Raw genomic sequence first — 21,951 nt, forward strand, 5'->3', positions numbered from 1 at the left:
CCTTTTGGCGAATTGTAGCAGGTGGACTTCCTAGATACTCTACTAAGATACTCTACTATCTTTTCGGTCTGTTTGTTTGCCTTTCATTACATGAGGAGGGGGACTATTAAAGGTCTAGCTGATCTTTGCTAATTATTTTATTATGGTTCTTGAATACCAGTCTGTAACGAGATGGGATTTTTACATATTTGGACATGTGGCCTTGTATTTGCAATACACATACCACTTTTGTTATGGCAGAATAACTTTTTCTTATGTTCTTCTCCAATGAATAATCTTGTTTGAAATCATACTAAGTTATCCAGTAGGGGGAGTGTTCTACCAGAGTTTTAAGTTTTACTTTCTCTGACGATTAGGGATAAAGTCTAACCTATAGACATTTTCTCAGTATTGCTATTTAAAAAAAAAAAAAAAACTTTCCATAGATTTTTTAGGAGGTAGTTGAATTGCCTTTGGAGGAGAGAGCCAGTATGAAGGGATTGGTGTGACGCAGGGTGTGACTTCGGCGCAGAGACATGCATGATCATTTTATGTCTTGCCTGAGAGAACTTTCCTTATTGTATTGAAATTATAATAATATAAACGGTATGTTGAGCTCACACTAGTAGGATCGAATTCACCAATTTTATTTATTCTCATCTGTCATTCATAATATTGAAACTCTGCTGGAAGAGAACTGCATATAATTTTGCTGGTGAAGTTTGCTGGTGAAGTTTTTGTTGTAAACCTATTATTTGGTTTGATAGAACAAGGACTTTAAAATTCTCTGAATTCATTTTTTGGTTTTGCTAGAAACATGGATGTCCTTTGTTCATTTTAGATTTTTTCAGTCCATCAGCTCAATATATAAGATATTACACTAAGTTTTTCATTTAATGCAGCTGGGACAGAAAAGACTAAAGGATCCAAGATCTTTCAGAATCTTCCTTTTACTTACTGGAGAGTAATACATAATAAAACTTACTTTATTAATTATATATATTACAAGATTTAGTTAATTTACTTAATGAAAGTTCTCAAACAAATATCTTTTCTTATTATTATTATTTATGCAGGTTTCCATTCAGACGCACGACAGCGAGGGAACTTATATTCTCTTCTTTATAGAATACAGTATTTAATCACTAAAATTTAACTATAGTTTTTTAGCCTGGTGTGTGGAGTTCACACCACAGAATTTTGGGGATGTCTGTCTCTGTGCTCGAATTACTTGCATTATTTCTATTTTGTATGTCATAGTTGGATCGGTTCTCTCCTCCTTAGAGTGCCTGATAGAAGGATGATCAACTAGGTTGGGGCAGGTTTTTTTGTCTTTTGTTTTTCTCTAGGGTTAGGGTTCAAGATTCTTTTATTGATAGCTTCTGATACCCAGTTAAAGATTTTCTATTAATACTACTGCATTTTTCTTATGTCTTGGTTCTGATGGATAAGACCTTGTATGTTAACTCGTTTTGTTGGATTCTCAGAGATGTAACCTTTCTGTTTCTATATATAACACTAATAAAAGCATCTTTTTAAAAAAGTGAATTACATATAATGAGGGACACTTAACGTGAGAACAATTATAAATCTAAATAATGGTTAGATCAGGAGTGCAGGATGGCTAAGCATTTTCTGTTGGCTAATTTTTAAACAATAATTTTAACTGCCTCTTGATTCCTCCTACTCTACAGATGCAGAATAAACAGTATAAGGAACTATTTTTTTTAAAAAAAGAGGAAGCACAAAAAGAAATTTGGTCTAAATTCAAGCCTCTCTAGACAGAAAAATGATGCCTCCTTTTGGCGAATTGTAGCAGGTGGACTTCCTAGATACTCTACTAAGATAACTTGCCTTGTATCAGTCAATGTTTGGGAATCATTTTCCCATCACATTATGCAGCTGATTCAGTGCAGATGACATCTATTACACCAATAGAGCTGTATAGCAATGTGAGCATTTTTAATTATGAGTAAGGGTTTGCAGGATACACATGTTGTAGCCATGTGTTTGAATAGTTGTTCTTTTATGTTGGGTGTTTGTGTATTTGCATGTGTTTGTGTATTTGTGTTTTATTGAATGTGTGTTGCAAGTGTTGCACATTTTGTTTGTACAGTGTGCGTGTGTGTGCATGTTGCATGTTTATGTTGTTCTTTGTTTATGCAGTGTGCACTTGCTAGCGTTACATGTTTGTGTTGTATATTTACAGGTGTTATTTGTTTGTGCATTTGTGTTGCATGTTTGCATGTTGCAAGTGTCGCATGTATGTGCATTTGCAGGTGTTGCATGTTTGTGTTGCATGTTTGTAACATGCATCACAAACATGCATAGGCTTCTGCTGAATGTGTTTGTGCATTTGTGTTTTGTTGCATGTGTTTGTTCTGTGTCCATTTGTGTTTTGTGTTGCATGTTTGTGCAACTGAGTGTGTTTATGTGCTTGTGTTGTGTGTTGGTGTGTCATGTATTGCAGGGATTGCATTCTGTGCTTTTATGAATATTGAACTTTGTGTGCTTGTGTTGCATGTTTGTGCATTGTTGTGTGTTGCAGGTGTTGCATGTTTAGTTGAGTGCAGTATTCCTGTCAGCCTTCTGACAGTGGGGAGGGCCACAGAACTCTATCAACTGAAGAATGTGAAGTAATTCTGAAAAGTGTGAGGGAGTGACTGTCTACCTGAATAATCTAATAAGCTAGAAAACCTAAGTGGATTGGAGTCCTCCACAGAAACCCTGTGGGTGACTATACAAGGTCGGAAAGGAAACGTGCTACTGGGGATGTGCTATCGCCCTCCGGATCAAAATGATGACAGTGACTGGGAGTTGCAGGAGGAAATCAGGGAGGCGTCAAGGAGAGGCAGGGCTGTAATAATGGGTGATTTCAACTACCCACACATAGACTGGGTAAATTCACATTCAAGTCAGGACAAAGAGGTCAAATTTCTAGATACGTTAAATGACTGTGCCCTAGAACAGTTGGTCATGGAACCAACCAGAGAGAAGGCGACCTTAGATCTAATTCTGAGTGACACCCAGGACCTGGTGCGTGATGTCAGTGTCATCGACCCTTTAGGGAACAGTGACCACAGTGCCATCAAATTCAGCATACATGCGGGGAGAGAATCACCAAGGATGTCTAACATGGACATTTTGAATTTAAGAAGAGGAAACTTCTCCAAAATGAGGAGTATGGTGAAAAAAAAGCTGAGGGGGGGAATCAGGAGAGTCACTTCGCTCCAGAGTGCATGGAGTTTACTCAAAACCACAATACTAGAAGCCCAGTTAGATTGTATACCCAAAAGGAGGAAAGGTACCACTAAGTCCAGGAGGATGCCAGCATGGCTAACGGGTACCGTCAAGGAAGCCATAAAAGGGAAGAAGACTTCCTTCCGAAATTGGAAGGCCTGTCCAAACGAAGAGAACAAAAAGGAACACAAACTCTGGCAAAAGAAATGCAAGGTGACAATAAGGGAGGCAAAAAGAGAGTTTGAGGAACATTTAGCCAAAAGTATCAAGGGGAATAACAAAAACTTCTTTAAGTACATCAGAAGCAGGAAAATTGTCAGGGAGGCGGTTGGGCCATTAGACAATGAGGGAGTGAAAGGGATTATTAAGGAGGATATGGAGGTTGCAGAGTAACTGAATGAGTTCTTTGCATCTGTCTTCACGGCAGAGGATACTGAGCATATACCTGTTCCTGAACCAGGCTTTTTAGGGATGGAGGCTAGAGAGCTGAGTCTGATAGAAGTGACAAGGGATGATGTTCTAAACTGTCTGGAAAAACTGAAAGCTAACAAATCACCAGGGCCGGATGGCATCCATCCAAGAGTCCTCAAAGAACTCAAATGTGAAATTGCCGACCTTCTTGCTAAAATATTTAACTTATCCCTGAAATCGGGCTCTGTACCAGAGGACTGGAGAGTGGCAAATGTAACATCGATTTTCAAAAAGGGATCCAGGGGAGATCCAGGAAATTACAGGCCAGTTAGCCTAACATCCGTTCCAGGCAATTTGATGGAAAGCATCCTCAAGGATAAAATTGTAAAGCACGTAGAAGAACAGGCCCTGCTCGGAGTGAGCCAGCATGGCTTCCGCAAAGGTAAATCTTGCCTCACCAACCTTTTGGACTTCTTTGAGAGTGTCAACATGTGTGTGGATCAAGGTGATCCAGTTGACATAGTCTACCTGGACTTCCAAAAAGCTTTTGACAAAGTTCCTCATCAAAGGCTCCTGAGGAAACTTAGCTGTCATGGGATAAAGGGACAAGTACATGTGTGGATTGCTAACTGGTTGAAAGACAGGAAACAGAGGCTAGGTATAAATGGAGAGTTTTCACAATGGAGGGAAGTAAGAAGTGGGGTCCCCCAGGGATCTGTACTGGGACCGGTGCTTTTTAATGTATTCATAAATGATCTAGAAGCAGGGGTAAGCAGCGACGTGGCCAAATTTGCAGGTGATACCAAACTCTTCCGGGAAGTGAAATCTCAAACAGATTGTGAGCAGCTCCAAAAGGATCTCTCCAACCTGGGGGAGTGGGTTGTGGCAAATGCAGTTCAGTGTTGGCAAGTGTAAAGTGATGCACATTAGGACGAAAAACCCCAACTTCAAGTATATGCTGATGGGATCCGAGCTGTCAGTGACGGACCAGGAGAGGGATCTTGGGGTTGTGGTTGACAGCTTGTTGAAAGTATCGACTCAATGTGCGGCAGCTGTGAAAAAGGCAAATTCCATGCTAGGGATCATTAGGAAGGGGATTGAAAATAAAACAGCTAACATTATAATGCCCTTATACAAAACTATGGTGCGACCACACTTGGAGTACTGCGTACAGTTCTGGTCACCACATCTTAAAAAGGACATTGTTGAACTGGAGAAGGTACAGAAAAGGGCAACCAAGATGATCAGGGGAATAGAGCACCTTTCCTATGAGGCAAGACTACAACGCCTGGGGCTTTTTAGTTTAGAAAAAAGACGACTGCGGGGAGACATGATAGAGATCTATAAAATCATGCATGGTGTGGAGAAAGTGGAGAGAGAGAGATACTTTTCCCTCTCACACAACACTAGAACCAGGGGTCACTCCATGAAATTGATTGCCAGAAGGTCTAGGACCAACAAACGGAAGTACTTTTTCACACAACGCGTGATCCACTTGTGGAATGCTCTGCCTCAGGATGTGGTGACAGCCAACAACCTGGATGGCTTTAAGAGGGGTTTGGATGACTTCATGGAGCAGAGGTCTATCAATGGCTACTAGTCGGAGGGCTGTAGGCCACCTCCTGCCTCAAGGGCAGAGTGCCTCTGAGTACCAGTTGCAGGGGAGTAATGGCAGGTGAGAGGGCATGCCCTCAACTCCTGACTGTAGGCTCCCAATGGCATCTGGTGGGCCACTGTGCGAAACAGGATGCTGGACTAGATGGGCCTTGGGCCTGATCCAGCAGGGCTGTTCTTATGTTCTTATAAGGGAGGATGGTGGTGGGGGGAGAAAAGGATACAGCAATCCTGGGCAGACTTACTCAGGAGTAAGTCCCCAAACTACTTACTTACCCCCATATTGCTATAACTACCCCTCTGACTTTCCCCAGCTCTCCATTCAATGTCTCCCTTCCCCCTCTTTCCTGAGAGTTCACCTTCTATCACTAATGAACAACAGTCTTTGCACTTGCATTACACACTAGTTGTCTCTAGGGGTATGCATGGAACTGGCTGGTCCAGTTTGGTTCAAGTATGAATCATAGCCGAAGTGGACCAGGCCTGTTCAGACCAGCACCCCCTCAAACCACTCTGGTCCGGTCCGGTCTGGGGGCAGGGTGTGGTCTCACAAACATTTTTATGAAAAGAATGTTAAAAAAAATTTATTTGCCCCCAGGGGGGAGTCTCTGAGGCCATGGGGGGTTGTCCACAGAGGCTCCCCCTCCCCCCCCACTGGACTTCCTGCCTTCCAAACCTGGCCCGTTCAACCATTCTTCGGCCTGTTCCAGCCTTTCCCTCAGTGCAGCAACCATTTTAGAGCCAGCTTAGTTTGGACCAGCTTAGGCCTTTGGTATTCAAGAGAACGTCTTCTACGCCATGAGCCCCACTGCCTGTTAAGATCATCTGGAGAGGTTCATCTGTGGTTGTCGCCAACTCATCTGGGGCTACTCAAGAATGGGCCTTCTCCATTGCTGCTCCTGGACTTTGGAATGCGTTCCCTGTTGAAATAAGAGCCTCCCCATCTCTGGCAACTTTTAAAAGGGCACTGTACACACATTTATTCACCAAGGCTTTTAATTAGATTTATAGTTTTAACATTTTTAATACTGGGTTTGAAATGTTTTTAATATTTTAAATAATTTTAATTGTTAATTAACATAATGTTTTAAATGATTTTCATTGTAAACCACCCAGAGATGCAAGTTTCGGGCAGTATAGAAATATTTTAAATAAAATGAATGAAGTGCAAGTTGGAACCAATTGAACTAAATTTAGTACAGTTGTAGAAACATATAGGGATACCTCAGTGGTGTCATTTGTGATTATGTCATCCACCACAATTCAAGATGGAGGATGCATGAACATTTGATGCACAAGTGGGCTAACTTGTTAACTGCCTAACTAATTTGGCCAAATTTGGTACATTTATTGTTACACTTAGGGGCACTTCAACAGCATAGTTTGTGATGATGTCATCCACCCCAATTCAAGATGGTGGATGCATGAACTTTTGAGGTGGAAACTGGCTAACTTGTGAAGATGGTAATTATGAATTAAGATTATAGTGAAAGGAAAGTGGGCAATTTAGTTCTTACCAGAATGTCTTGTGTATTTGCTGCAGCAGTGGCAATTTTTATCCAATCTTCTTGAAATTCAGCACATTTGTAGACCCCATCAGCTAGATAACACATGACAAGTTTCAAGTGATTATCTCAAAGCTGTCATATTTATAAGAGAGAGAATTTTGAGGCTAGTATTGGTGGGACCTTTTTCGCTAACTAAAGGAACACTCCCATGCCCCGTCAATTACAGATTCCATGAAAGAGTTTCTATTATGCATCCTGAGGGGACTTCCCGGGGCCTTTTAATTAAGCTAAATCTTACCCTCTGGGTTTTCCTGTATTCACATACCAGAAACCCTTAATCCTTTCCTCATAGCATGGAGCTTTTCTTGTTGCTGGCTGTTCCTATTTATATGAACTGGGGTGTCTTCCTTCTAGTGGGAAGATAGACAAGGGCAAGGGTGTGCTAACAAATGGGGTTGGGCTGTGTTATTTCTCTCCTCGAGATTCTCCAAATCATTAATTGATTCCATTCATCTTTTGTAACTCTAGTAGCCACCCATATTATTGCTACTATGCAGCATAACCTGTTATATTCAGAAAGCCGATTTTAAAAAGAGATCAGGAGATAACAACCTATTCAAGTTGGGCAATATGCTAAGGCATAACTCTGGCAACGGACAGTGTTTTCAGTGTTGGTGTAAGCTAAGAGGCATCATTGCAAGTTCCTGCTCCTTTGTAAAATCAGCAAGAGAAATCTGGAAGGTAATATGTTTGAATTCTCTATGTATGACCTTTTAATAATGGAAACTTTGTGGGGGTGGCAACTTTGGTCATGCAATTTTTAAAAACTGCAATCAAATTTGTTCAAAGCCTTGACAATTTTTTTAAAAAAATCTATAATTATTATTTTTATTTATTTTATTTATTTTTACGTTTCTATACCGCCTTTCGTTAAAAGAAAACCCCAAGGCGGTTTTAAGCATTATAAGCTTGGTCCTCGCTCCCATGCTTTTTAATGTCTATATGAAGCTGCTGGATGAGGTCATCCATCAGTTTGGGGTGAGGTATCATCAGTATGCTGATGATACCCAATTGTACATCGCCACCCTGGGCTGATCTGGGGATGCCGTGAATGTGTTGACCCAGTGTCTGGAGGCTGTAAGGGTTTGGATGGGCCAAAACAAGCTCAGGCTTAATCCCTCCAAGACAGAATTGCTCTTGTTCAGTTCTTGATCTGGACAGGTTCTGGTTTTGAGTGTTTCCCTTGATGGGGTTGCGTTCCCCTAGAAAGAGCAGGCTTGCAATTTGGGTGTTATCCTGGACTCACGGCTCCTGCTAGAAGAGCAGTTGGAAGCTGTGGCCAGGGAAGCCTTTGCCCAGCTTTGTCTGGTGCACCAACTGTGACCTTACCTTGGCGGGCAGGCCCTGACAACCACAACTCATGCCCTTGTCACCTCTCGGTGGCTTTCCAGTTTTCCACTAACAGAGAATTTTCAACCTAGGCTGTAGTCTTTTAAAAATACATGTTGCTGTTATTCAGATCCAGCCATTCGCAGTCAGATGCTGATTGTGCACTTGTTAAGTAGAGGCATTAGTGGAATATAATAGCTTCAAGTTTGCAAATGAATTTTGAGGAATCAAAAGGGAATGAGCTCAAACTCTAGTTGGATTTGTGGACTCCTCAATCTGTCTATCTATATATTTATCTTAGGCGTACCCGTTGCTAATTCCATGTGAGGCAGCTCTTGCGAGAGTTCATGAGCAAGCTGCTAGCAAGGGAAGAGGAAAGTGGCGCTGCTGGAGGTGAGGTGGGAAACAAAAGAGTGATGAGGGGGACAAAATGGCAGTGGCAGGGGTGGGGGACAGGCAAGAGAAAATGGTGGCGGGAGAGAGAATGGCGGCGGGGGAGAAAATGGCAACAGCTGCAGAGGCAGGCAGGAGGAGAAAACAGTGGCTGCGGGTGGACAAGAAAATGGTGGCGGTGGGAGGGGGTGCTTTAAGAAGACCTGCAGCCCAGGATTTTGGGGGGTGGGGGGCCAAACAAAGACTACTTTCCTTCCTGGAAATCCCAGGAATGGTGAAAGGTATTGTGGGGATTGTAGTCTAATCAGGGGCTTTGGGCATTACAGCAATTCCTGGAGACCCTGAAAAGACTACAGTCCCCACAATACTCTGCACATTTTGCAGTACTTACAAGAGAAAGACACTCCTAGTTTATTTTTTAAAATACATGCTGGGCTGCAGATCTTTTAAAAGTTATGCAGCTGCAGCTCTCTCTTCTGTGCCAGATTGAAATACAGTTAAAAAGAAAGAGCCTGCCTTTCCCTGCTCAGACCTGTTTGGTCCAATAATGCCTCTAGTATGGAGATACAGTGTCCACATACAATTCCAGTTCAATGCATGGTATGAACAAATGTCTTCATACAAAGCTTTGTTGTCACCCCGACACAGTATTAAATGTGGAAGCAGAAGATTAAGAAAAAAGCAGATGCAGAGCACTTGGTGTTTGAGGGCTCAATTCATTGAATGTATTTTATTAGTATTAATAATGATATTGGTGGGGTTCCCACCCCCTTTCTCCCTCTCCAAATTTCATTTTCAGAAATAAGATGTGGAGGTTTGTCACAATAGTATGTCTTATACAAGCAACTGGACACTCTGAAGAATTCACCTGGTGGAAAAGAGATGTAAATCCTGCAAGTTTTATGAATACTGTAAGCTGAACAATATAATTTTTTTTTAGAAATTATGGATCTGAAACTGGCCTGGCATACAAATTTGAGAACCTGTAGCCAATGTAAATAGTGATGAAGGGGGGAATGAGTAAGGTACTCTTTGGTACATAAACTGCTATGAGGACTATTTTATCGGAAAGAAGTAGATACATATTTATAGTAAGAATTAGGGATGTGCATGAATCAAATTTTTCATTTTGATTTATACCCAAATTGAATCATGCATGATTTGTTTAGGGTCCAAATCTGCCCCCCGCCAATTGCCCCAGATTTGGTTTGTACCAGAATTTCCCGAATCTGAATCCAAATCAATTTGGGGCAAAAAAGGGGTCCTGGATGAGAATGAGGAATGAGGTGTGTGGTACTGTCCAATGGGTGGAAGCTACCACCCAAATTTCAAATAAATTGGACAAAGGTGATTTTTAAAGAATTTTTGAAGTTGATGCATCTTTAAGCTTTTCCCCATAGGGAATAATGGTGATTTCAGCAGCCTTATAGCTCCATGTGGGGGGGCACCAGGGTTGCTCAGAGCGGGTTGTGGTGGGTAGTAGTGCCCAACGGGTGCAAGGAACCTACCACCCAGATTTCAAAGGAGTTGGGTGAAGGGGTGGTTGTTGTTTTTTTAAATTGAGGTTGGCATGTCTTTGTGGCAGATTTGGAGCAGAAAAGGGGCTTCAGGGCCTGAGAGAGTCAGGTGGCAGTGCCCCAATGGAAATGAGAGAGGATTCAATTAGGGGTGTGCATGGAACTGCCAACTGCAGTCCGGCACTGGGGTGGGGGTACCTTGAAGAGCGGCGGGAGGGTTTACTTACCCCTCCTGCCACTTTCCCGCTTGGCGCCGTAATGTTCAGAGTAATTGGGGTGGCAAGACACCTCCCTGCCGCCCCTTCCCTGACGTTGCTTTAAAAAACTCCCAGCAGTCCTTTGCGCGTGTGCGCGCACGTCACAGAGACGAGCGCGCACAAAGGACGGCTGGGAGTTTTTTTAAGCAACTTCAGGAAAGGGGCGGCAGGGAGGTGTCCTGCCGCCCCAATTACTCTGAACATTACGGCGCCAAGCGGGGAAAGCGGCGGGAGGGGTAAGTAAACCCTCCCGCTGCTCTTAAAGGTACCCCCCCACCCGAACCGGACCGCCCAGGTCCAGACCAGTCCAGAGACTTTTTGAATGCCCTCCGGACCAGTCCGGGCCCATCCCTAGATTCAATGACAAATATTGAATCCACTGTCGTTCCTACCAGAGAATCTACTCTCAGGAACAACAAAACCCAGAGATCCATGGGCTTCTGGCTTTGGGAGTGGTTGGCACCCTATGAGAACTACACCACCACTCTCTCTGGGCCACCCTGGTGCCCCCCCAAGTGGAGTTATGGGGCTGCTGAAATTCCCCATTATTCCCAATGGGGGGGGAGCTTAAAGACGTGCTAACTTCAGAAATTCTTTAAAAATCACCCCTTTCACCAATTTCTTTGAAGTATGGGTGGTAGAAGGCACCCATTGGTGCTCTACCACCTGACCCACCCTTCTGCCCCCCAAACCTCTTTTCTGCCCCAAAGACATACCAATACTGGCTTTTAAAAGTTTTCAATGTTTTCAGTGATTTAAATTGTTAATTGATTTGATGTTTTAAATGATTTTCATTGTAAACTTCCCAGAGATGCAAGTTTGGGGCAGTATAGAAATATTCTAAACAAACAAACAAGCAAACAAATTAAAATCTTTTTAAAAATCACCCCTTTGCCCAATTCCTTTGATATCTAGGTGGCAGCTTCCTTGCACCCATTGGGCACTGCCACCCACAAGAACTTGCTCTGGGCCACCCAGGTCCCCCTTCCCAGGAGTTATAACTAAGGCTGCTAAAGTCCCTGTTATTCCCTAAGGGAAAAAGCTCAAAGATGCATCAACTTCAAAAATCCTTTAAAAATCACCCCATTGCCCATTTTTTTGAAATTTGGTTGGTGCTTCCACACATTGGGCACTACTACCCAACCCACTTTGGCCACAAAATGGAGGTCCGAATCTCCAAATTTTTCAGGTCTGAATCTGGGGTGATTTGTTTTGTACCCGAATCAGGGCAACTGAGCACAAGGGTGATTTGTCTATAGATCATCTGAATCAGCCAGATTTGGGTACCAATCATTTTGCACCCAAATTGTCTCACACATCCCTAACAAGAATAATTGTTTTTAAAAAACATTATCTCAAATTCTTGAATAATCTCAGGATTACTTTTCTTCTTTCAGAGTCAGATTATTAACTACAAAGGGTATCTCAGTGAGGAGTATGAGGTATTGACAGAAGATGGTTATTATCTGACAATCAACAGAATTCCTGGCAGGAAAAAGAAAACAGTCACAGGTATTTGATACATTAAAAAGTTGGAATCTAACTTCCAGAACATTAAATAGGAAGAAAAGTGTCTAACATTCCCTGCTGGTCTGGGACAATTAAGACCCAATGAAGGCCAGGGGGCAGGGGGGCGTGATTTTTGCTGCCGTGTCCTCCATCCAGATCATGTTTTCACATTCAGGAATCTGTCCCTGAAGGTCAGGTACCCCTCCATGCCTGGGGCCCTGGAGGAAGACTGAAGTGCACTGAAGCACCAGTCTTCTTGCATTTACTCAGGGTTAGTTCTGTTAGGAATGTGCAAGCCATCTGTTTTGCTGGTTTGGTTCAAATCCAAACCAGATTTGAACTGACCCAGCCCAGTCCGGTTTGGGGTCCGTCTGAACCAAGTCTGGACTGGTCTGAACACCAAACCAGGCCAAATTGGTTCATGGGTCGGTTCGGATATATACTTGAAAAGGGCAATTTGGTTAGGATTCCCTTTTACAAGTAAGGGCATTCCCTAATCCTAAGGCTGGGGAGAAGCAGGCAGGAAGGGGGAAGAAAGGTACCTTATTCCAGACCCTGGCAGAGGTGGCAGAGACATTTGTGGCAGCGGGAGACAGCAGCAGGGGCTCCTCAAACTCTCTGCCATCCTTCCAAATGACAGTTAACCACAGTCAGACAGCCCCATGCGCTGCCGTGGAGCATGTCATCAGAATCCATATTTGGGGGCAATCAGCATTTAATTGGGATTGCTAACCAAGATCTGATTAAATGCTGGTTAACCTGAGCAATTTCACCAGGATTGCCTGGAAATTCCAGATTCTCACAACACGCTCTGCGTGAGTGCATGTGGCTGGCTGATTTTAGTAACTCTTTAATCACAGCTGTTCTGACTGTGAGAACATGGCCAATGAAATGAGGTTTCATGAATTATATGCTGAGTCAGGTCTCACGGTCAGTGAGACCCAGTTTGTAAGAGTGAGCGGGGAGAGTGGGCTAAGCTCGCTTTCCCTGCACACGAGCAGGGCGGGAGCCCTGGGAGGCCGGATTGGCTGCCCACGTTAGGCGTGTGTCCGAACCGGTCCGGCGGCCATTCTATAGAATGGCCGAACTGCCGGACCGGTTCTGCCCTGGTTGGTCCGGGTCCGGGTGGGGGGGTATTGCTTTAAGGGCGGGGGGGCTTGTTTACCCCTCCCGCACCTCTTTGCCCCCGCCAGTGGCCGTAATCTACTGTAAAATTGGGGCGCTGGAAACCAGCCGCCCCAGCCGCCGCCGCTTCCGCCGCCCCCCCCGCGAGCAAATTAGAGGGAAAAAAGGCTACTGCCTACAAGGAAGGGCTACTGCCGCCCTGCCGCCCCCCCCCCCGCCACCCACCCCCCCCCCACGAGTGCTCACCAAGTTAGAAGAATTTAGAGAGGAGCTCGCGAACAGAGCTCCTCTCTTATCGAAGCCTCCGGCCCAACTGGGGCCTTGGGCGCGTGCGCACGCGCGCTAGAGCTCTTTATCCACTAGAGCTTTTGCCGGAGGCCCGGTCTACCCGCCGGGAGGAAGCCGGGTAGACCGGGCCTCCGGCGATCGGAGGCCCGGTCTACCCGGCTTCCTCCCGGCGGGTAGACCGGGCCTCCGGCAAAAGCTCTAGTGGATAAAGAGCTCTAGCGCGCGTGCGCACGCGCCCAAGGTCCCAGTTGGGCCGGAGGCTTCGATAAGAGAGGAGCTCTGTTCGCGAGCTCCTCTCTAAATTCTTCTAACTTGGTGAGCACTCGTGGGGGGGTGGCGGGTGGCGGGTGGGGGGGCGGCAGGGCGGCAGTAGCCCTTCCTTGTAGGCAGTAGCCTTTTTTTCCTCTAATTTGCTCGCGGGGGGGGGGGCCGGCGGAAGCGGCGGCGGCTGGGGCGGCTGGTTTCCAGCGCCCCAATTTTACAGTAGATTACGGCCACTGGCAGGGGCAAAGAGGCGTGGGAGGGGTAAACAAGCCCTCCCCGCCCTAAAAGATAGGCTCCCCTTTGGTGCTGGTCCGGACTGCTCCGGACCATGCACATCACTAGCCCACGTGACTGCCAGTTCTGTGATGGAGCCGGCGGGGGCTGGGGAGTTTGGGGGCCGAGCAGCCCCCGGAAGCTCCAGTATGCCCTGCGCAAGCACAAAGGGCATACTGGGGAGACCCCTGAGCCAGGAGGCTGCTTTTCAGCCTCCCGCCGGGGGTCTACTCATGAATAACCGCTGCATGGAGCCGCACCGTGGCTACTCACGATTTTAAAAACAGTGTTTGCAGAGCATTCGCTCTGCAAGCCCAGTTTAAGGGTTGGGCTACTTAAGGGGGTTACCTGCTCAAGAACCACCAGACTCATAGCCAAGCCCGGTGAGTCTCATGATTGTAGAAAATCGGGCTAGCAGAAGCTAGCCCAATTTTTTACAATCGTGTGAATAGGCTCGCTATCTATTGCCGTGCTCTGTTAAGGTGATTACTTTATAATGTGTGCATTTTAGATAACTTTTCTTATATTTTATATTAGCAGTTTGATCTTTTATGGCATTGTGCTGACATTTGATTTTAAGCAAATAAATGACTGGCTGATTTCAGTGCAATAAAGAATTGAGATGAACAAAGCAATTGATTCATAAATAAAGTCTTCATTGGACTACAAAATATAAATTATTGTTTGTTGTTTTGTCTGTCTGTCTGTTTAAAAAGCAGGTCCCAAGCCTGTTGTGCTTCTCGTACATGGGCTATTCGAAGAAGCTGGTCCTGGGTTGCAAATATGCCCAGCAACAGCCTCGGTTTCATATTAGCAGATGCTGGTTATGACATTTGGCTAGGAAACAACAGAGGATCAAAATGGTCTATGAGACACCAGAATATCTCAGCTGACCAAGAGCAATTTTGGGATTTCAGGTATTTTGATGGAATTGTCATTCCATGAAATGACTTATCACTGTCCAAACTATTAATCAGTGAACTATTGATCAGTTTCTACCAGAAAGCCACACGTCTTTATCAAATCAGCTACAGATTATGCTATATTAGATGACTGCAAATAGCTGACCCCCTTATGACATTAAGGAAAACAAGCATGGATACCTTCTATTTTTCTCAGGGGAACTTTCTCTATCCTCCCCCTCAAAGAGCTCAGTCTCCTGTTGCCCCCCAATGCAACTATTGTAGAGGGGAGATTAACACAAAGTCAGATCATGTGGTGGCTGCTGCATTCTACCCCACCCCCCTTTCAGTTCATTCTTTTCCCCCTCTAGAGCATGGGATTATTTTTTTCAAAATGATTTGAATTTGAATCAAAAAATCTGTTTTGAATTAGATTCAAATTAGAATCTGGTCCAAAAATTTGATTCAAATTTGAATTGAATTCAGATTGATTCAACCCTGTTTTGGCAACCTTTTTAACCAATCAGAGGGCCGGAATGGTTTTTAAAAGGTGCCAAATGGCTCTTGAATCAAACTCTAACTGAATTTTCAAAAATTAGATTAGAATTCGAATCAAATTGCCCTTTTAAGGGGTGATTCAATTTGAATATGAGTCACTCAAATTACCCAGATTGGAGTTGAATCATTTTGAGTTCAAATTAATTTGCACATTCCTAATTGTTACCAATAAGCACAGAAGCACCAATAAAACACTGCAGAAACACAATTGTGATGAAATAATAATTACAATTGCTCCCAGATTCTTTTTTGCAGTGCATAACTGATGTGTGTGTACACATGCACACAGATAAAACACCACATACATAGAATTGTGGTACAACCATATACATTCCACCAGGGGCGTAGCAAGGTTGGAGTGGGCCCAGAGACAAGATTTTAAAATGCTCCTCCCTTTCTGAAGCTCATCTCATGAAGAACTCATTTAATCTTAAATCAGAAATCTTAAATGAGGCTGAATAGTGGTAACAAAAAGCATAATAAAATTTCTTATATCTATATATCCCATGTGCCGCAATAGAACATCATCCTAAATTATTTTTTAAAAGGTTTTGTAAATTGTGGACGATGCAAGTCATTTAATGGTACTAGAGAAAGACATGCTGTTCTGGGAGCTCCAGGTCTTAACACTCACATCCATTTTGGAGGATGAATACAACTGAAGGAAGCCCGGGTTGTTGCGCAGCTGGGGGAGTCAGTCATGTGACTTGCCTCTGGGGGGCCCCCTAAGGCAGTGGGCCCCCAGACAACTGTCTCCCCTTGCCCTATTATAGTTACGCCCCTGCATTCCACAAAGATGGCTTTTTTGCAGTGCTGCACTCAGAAGCTTTTGAATAAAACAAATGGAAATAATGAGCTTACTCATGTGTAATGCAATGTAAATGAATTTTGCATTTGAGCAACTTGTGCCACTTACACAAATTGCACAAGTGCAATGTTACTAGGCTGGCATACCCTTGTGCAGTGTGTCAGCCACCATTTTTCCTCTAGCAGAGAATTGCTATAATGAAAATGCTCATGACATAACACAAAATGCCCAATAATTAAGAGTAAGGTCTGTCTTTTGGGAAATGGCTTTATCTATCTCTCAGCAATCAGTAATTTGCTGACTATTGTGAGAAAATTTCAAGCAAATCCAGTCAGAATGATGAGTTTCACTAATGGTGCAATAACGTTTGAGTGCCACATTTCCGTTTTTTATTCTTAGCTTCCATGAAATGGCCATGTATGATCTTCCAGCAATGATAAACTTTATTCTGGAGAAAAGTGAAAAGAAACAGCTGTATCACATTGGTCATTCACAAGGCTGTACTATTGGTAAGCTACAATGGATTATTTGTTTTTCAACTCTCTCTCTAAAAGTCTATCCTCTTCACAGGATCAAGCATCAGGATCCCAGCTCTACCACAAGCCAGTCATCTGTCTGATGAGTACAAGTTGTTTAAGTGGCCCACTATGGTTTTATGTAGAAGTTTAATAGAAGCGGGGCAAGTATCTAACCTTGTTTGATGTCCTTACAGGTTGGGATAGTGCTTGACAGGTGATCTTGGGGGTTGCATCTGATTTTCAGGGATGTGCCATCATGAACAGTATGGATGAGAGTTAGCAGGTACTGGTCGATTGAAGAGGCTTCCAGTCTCCTCCACAGTTTGCCTCAAAAGATGGAGTCAAAAACAGATTTGAGGTCTATGAAGGCAGCATACAGGGAGACTGAGTAGTGGGTGGAGTATTTTTCAGTTAGGTGCTGGAGTACTAGGCACTGTTTGATGGTGGATCATCCCTCCCTGAATGCAGCCTGCTCCTCAGCTAGGAAGTTTTCTTGTTCCAGCCAGTCCCTTAGTTTCCAATATAGGTGTATGGCATAGAGCTTGCTTATTTTGCTGAGCAGGCTGATGGGTCTATAGTTTGCTGGGTCATCCCTTCTACCTTTTTTGAAGGTGGGAACAATAGCTGCTTGCTCCCAGTCCCTAGAAATACAACCATGCTTGCCAATAAATTTAAACAGCAAGGCTAGAATGGGAGCCCACAACGCTAAGTTAATTCTGATTAGCTCTAAGGGGTTTAGATAATCTCCAGGAGCCTTCCCAGGTCTTAGCTGAGAGATCAGATCCTTGCCCTCTGTGGGCATCACTGGCGGCCAGGCATGCAAGTCCTCTGTGTCGTGTCAAGGGCATTTGTGGTTCCCTACTTCATCTATGCACAGTTCTCTAAAGTGTCTTTCCCAGATATCTGGTGGAATACAGATGTCCAGATGTGTCAGGCCATTGCTGAGTGATCCACGGTGATGCACCACAACAGGGCCGAGTCATTGGTTCTAATTGCTTGGATGAAATGTGACCAGTTGTTTTTCAAAACATTTCTTTTTTTTTCCACGACTGAGCCTGGGAACTTTGAATGGGTTTAAAGGTCTGTGCCAGACCACTGTGCCTACACCGTCCAGGCAAACTGGTATGCCCTGACAAATGGCCCCTCATGGCAGGGATAGCCAGCATGAGCAGGGCATCCCCTCTCTATGTGGGGAGCAAATATTTAAGGGGGGTACACCTTTCCTGGTTTAAGAGGCTGTTACAAACAGAAATTCTGTAGCTGCCAAGTTCTATTTTTTTCACAGAAAGTTTGGGAAAGGAATCCCAGTTCCTTCCCTTATGGGCTTGATCCCTAAGCTTAATCATGATCAAGGTCAGTCACCAGGGTCAGTGTGGGTAAGCTGAAATCCTTCTTCAAAAATACAGCTACCTGACCCAGGGCACTGCCCAGGCATGAGAGTGTCAGGCCATGGGGATATGCCCACACAACTCAGCAGAAGCACCATCATAGGGGAGGGGATGGAATTGCCAAGCAAATCCAGTAATTATGCCTAACATCAAAACATCCCCTTCTCCCATGGACACCTCCCTCACGAGGATGTGAGGTCATAGTGTCTCTAAATAGAGCCAAGTTGCTTCTTGCCTCCAAACTGGTCCTTTTCCATAGCCCGTCTGTGCAGCACTCTTGGCAGCGAGATCCTGGTCTTCCGAGGGCTATGAGGGAAGCCAAGTGTGGAGGGAAGCTATGAGGAGGGGTACTCTAGAGACTGCTTTCCTTGTCTTGGAGACGTGATCCAAGTTGCTGCAGAAACGTGCCCTCTGCCAGCCCATCTGTCCATGTTGACATGTGCGCCTTTACCAGTGCCACAGAACTCCTCACTGTTCCAAGGTGGTCAGAGAACAGGGCCTCCCGTGTCTTGTAATTCCTCATGCCTGCAGGTCTGCATACAGCACAATGGCAGACAGGGGTCTTGGATTCTGAATGGGTTGTAAGGTCCATCCCAGTGTCTTCCCCCTCTGCTCAGGGCACACATCTGGACCATGGCACATGGAGCATATAGATGTCCTTTGGGTTCATGAAAGTCTCCACAGGAAGTGAAGGTAGTGGAGTTTAGGGCAATCTCTTCTATTTTTTACCATTGAGGGTTGGGTGCCCCACACAAGCGGGGGCCCCTTTTGTGCATTAAGGGATGGGTGGGCTGGCTCAACTCATGAGCTCACAGTCCGTGGGTGGTGCACCACCCTTGGATGGACACAGCCTTCCCCATTAGACTGGCCCTCTATTGACAGGGCTAGCCTGCTCGGCAAGAAGCTATGAGATAATTGATTTTTGTTTGGTTACAAAAACAACCCCATAACACCCCCAACCACCCCCACCCCACCCCAGCCACCCTGAGAATGTGTGTTTCTGTGGGACTATTGGGGTATGGGGATACTTGAGGGTGATGGTGCCATCACTGGCAGAAGCAGCGTAGACAGCAGAAGGGAGGGGTTCTGCTTTCCTGCAACTGGGGTTTGGTGGGCTGCGGTTTGTAGGGATGTGTACAAGCCAGCAGATGGCTGGTTCATCACGGGGGGAGGGTACCTTTTAAGGACTGGGGAGGGTGTTTTTAAATCGCTGGTGCAGGGCGGCAGCATACCTCTTTACCACCCCAGTCAGCATCAAACTGAAAGTGCCTGATGCACAGGAGGGGAATGGCCAGTGATGTGCTACAGTTCCCTTCCAACAACAAATCATCCTACTGGATGAGTGGGTAAACTGTTTAAATTAATTTTATCTTTTAGGTACATGTCTGGCTACATGTCCCCATCCCCTTTACCAAGCCTGGCTGGGCTTACCAGGGCCATCATCAGAGCACTGACAGGGAAGAGATGGGCATCACCCTGTGCCTCCTCCATTCCAGGCCACTTGCTCCTTGTGTCTGCCCCTCTCTGGGGGCCCCTGGCACTCTCCACCAGCCAGCTTCTCATCCCCAGCCGACTCCTTATATGCCTCCTCACAGGCTATGCATCGCAACCCTCAATTACAGGGCCAATGTGCCCCTCTTTATTCCCTGTAATTGTCTACATTTTACAGCTGCTATCAATCCCTCTCCTTCCTCCTCCAGCTCAGACCCCGTCCCTTTGGAAGGCGTGCTGCTGTTGTTATCCACGCGTTCTTCCCCTTCGGCTCTTTCAGGGCTCTGCCCAGCCTCTGCTGGAGCCAAGTCCCTGCCTGTTGGCTGTCTTTCCTCCGCTTCTCCCCAGCTGCCACCCATCCCTGTCTCCTCAGGCCGCCTCACCACTATGTCCGTGTTATTGAGAAAGCTTCTCCTTATATTGTTATGAGCACTTCTATTTGCCTCCTTTGTGGTCTACTCAGGTTTCATTGCATTTTTAGCAATGCCAGTGCTGTCTCGAAAAATCAAAATGTTTTTTGCTTTGGCTCCTGCTGCTTCTGTCAAGCATATCTCAAGCACTCCACTGAAACTCTTTTCTTCACTTCCTGAACGTGTACTAAAGGTACAGTATGTATTCATCACTTTATATTTTATGACTGGTGAAATCAAAGAAATGTATTACTGCAAGGAACCTGAATCTCAGCTGTTCCAAAATGCTGTAACCATAATCTCCAAGATTTAGTTCTGGAAATAAATGCTCCTCCTGTTTTTGCCCCTGTGTTTGTGGGAGGTAAAAATGAGAGTAGGGATTTGGTAGGTTTTCTGGAGACCCTACAAAAGCCTCCAGAATCTGCCCAGAGGGGCCTTATCTGAGGTAGGGTGTGGAGATAGTGTTAGTTTTCTTCTTTAACATATTTCTTTTGATAGAACAACACCGCACGCAGCATTAAGCAGCAGTTCACAAAGAGGTAATTTGGCTTGAGTTTCTGAATTAAGTTCACTCAAGGCTGACCAGAGGGAAACGGTCTTGGAGAGAACAGCTTTGGGTTTTAGACAGAGCAAGAAAGGAGGGTAGTGAGAGGCTTGAGAGCAAAAGTTAGATACTACCCAAGAACATCCATTGGGGTCTTTGGACCCTTGAAACTCAGTCAGTACCGAGGGACCTCTCTCTTCCAAGGCAGGCAAGAAGGCAAAGAGCAGAAACAGGAACCCAGGGATCAGGCAGGGGTCTGGGAACCAGGCAAAATCCAAAGGGGATCTGATCTTGGGAGACCAGGATCTCGCTGTCAAGAGTGCTGCACAGACCCGGCTATGGAAAAGGGCCAGTCTTTTGAAGGCATGAAGCAGGACAGGAGAGAAAGTTAAGGCAAGCCAAGATGGAAATGTCAATGCCAATTCATGATGACAGGCAGCTGGTGAATCCAAGAAAGAGATGCATGGATTGATTGTGTCTTGACTACAAATTGCCAGCATCTTGCCTTGAGGTGACATGCTGGCCACACCTTTCTGAAAAGGTGGAGAAAAGGGACAGAGCACAGAATCTATCTTTATCCTATTCAAATTTGCTGTGTACTTCCTTTTGGTACAAAGGGTGAACATCAAGGCTTATATTGTGTTTTTAAAGAACACCTTGGGAGTGACTTGGGATGTTAACAAGCTAGCTTCTCATGCCCCAAGCCAAACATTAAAATGCTTGTTAGCAAAGGAGATGGCCTGTTGTCTCTTATCGCTCCTCCCTGAGGAGATGATAGCTTGACCTGATCAGATATGCCAGCTTAGGGAGAATACTTGGCTAATTCTTGAAAAGAATGATTAATTCACATCTACTCTGTCTTCCCCACCTGAAAGCAATCAAGGCAGTGAGCACAGGGAGGGTTCTCCTGCAGTCCTGGGTTAAACGTGACCTGAGAGCCACCTTTCCCCCAGGCTAAACGCCAAGTGACATGCCCTATGAGTTAGCTCATGTGAACCTAATAGAGATCTTAAGTTTCCATGGGATCTGAAAGGCAAAATGTGGCAACTAAAAGCCTGTAGCCCCAAACCAGGTATAGGAGTGCTTCTGGAAGGCCCCAAATAGGCTTTGATGAAACCATCAGTTAACACAGTTGTCAGTAGCAGCCTGAACTAACTAGGGATGTGCACAGAACTGGCTGGTCCGGTTCGGTTTGAGTCTGGATTCGAATCGGACCGGTCCAGTCTTGGGGGGGGGTCACAATTTTTTTAAAAAATAATAATTTATTTTTACACCTACCCCCTCCGGGGGAGTTGTCCAAGGCTCCCCTTCCTCCCCCCCACCAACATAGTGGCCATTTTGGAGGCTGACGCACCTGTGCAAAACCTTCTGGGGGTGAGGAAGGCCTCTGCGTGACCTGGCATGACCCAAAATGGCCACTACAGCGAGGGGGGAAGGCAAAAAACCAGCAGAAGAGTGGCCAAATGGCCGATTTCAGGAATAAGGGAGGCTGGGGGGAGACCTCTGTGGACCTCCCCACCACCACCACCTCGGACAACTCTCCCAGAAGGGGTAAGTGTAATTTT

At 45.1% G+C, this 21,951-nt stretch overlaps 1 pseudogene; it reads left to right on the forward strand.

Moving 5' to 3' along the window:
- The first annotated feature begins 7,306 nt into the window (after nucleotides 1-7,306).
- Nucleotides 7,307-18,253, forward strand: LOC128350573 (lipase member N-like; annotated as a pseudogene).
- The last annotated feature ends 3,698 nt before the right edge of the window (nucleotides 18,254-21,951 follow it).

This window comes from Hemicordylus capensis, chromosome 3, assembly GCF_027244095.1.
Source record: "Hemicordylus capensis ecotype Gifberg chromosome 3, rHemCap1.1.pri, whole genome shotgun sequence".
In the NCBI taxonomy this organism is placed as follows: domain Eukaryota; kingdom Metazoa; phylum Chordata; class Lepidosauria; order Squamata; family Cordylidae; genus Hemicordylus; species Hemicordylus capensis.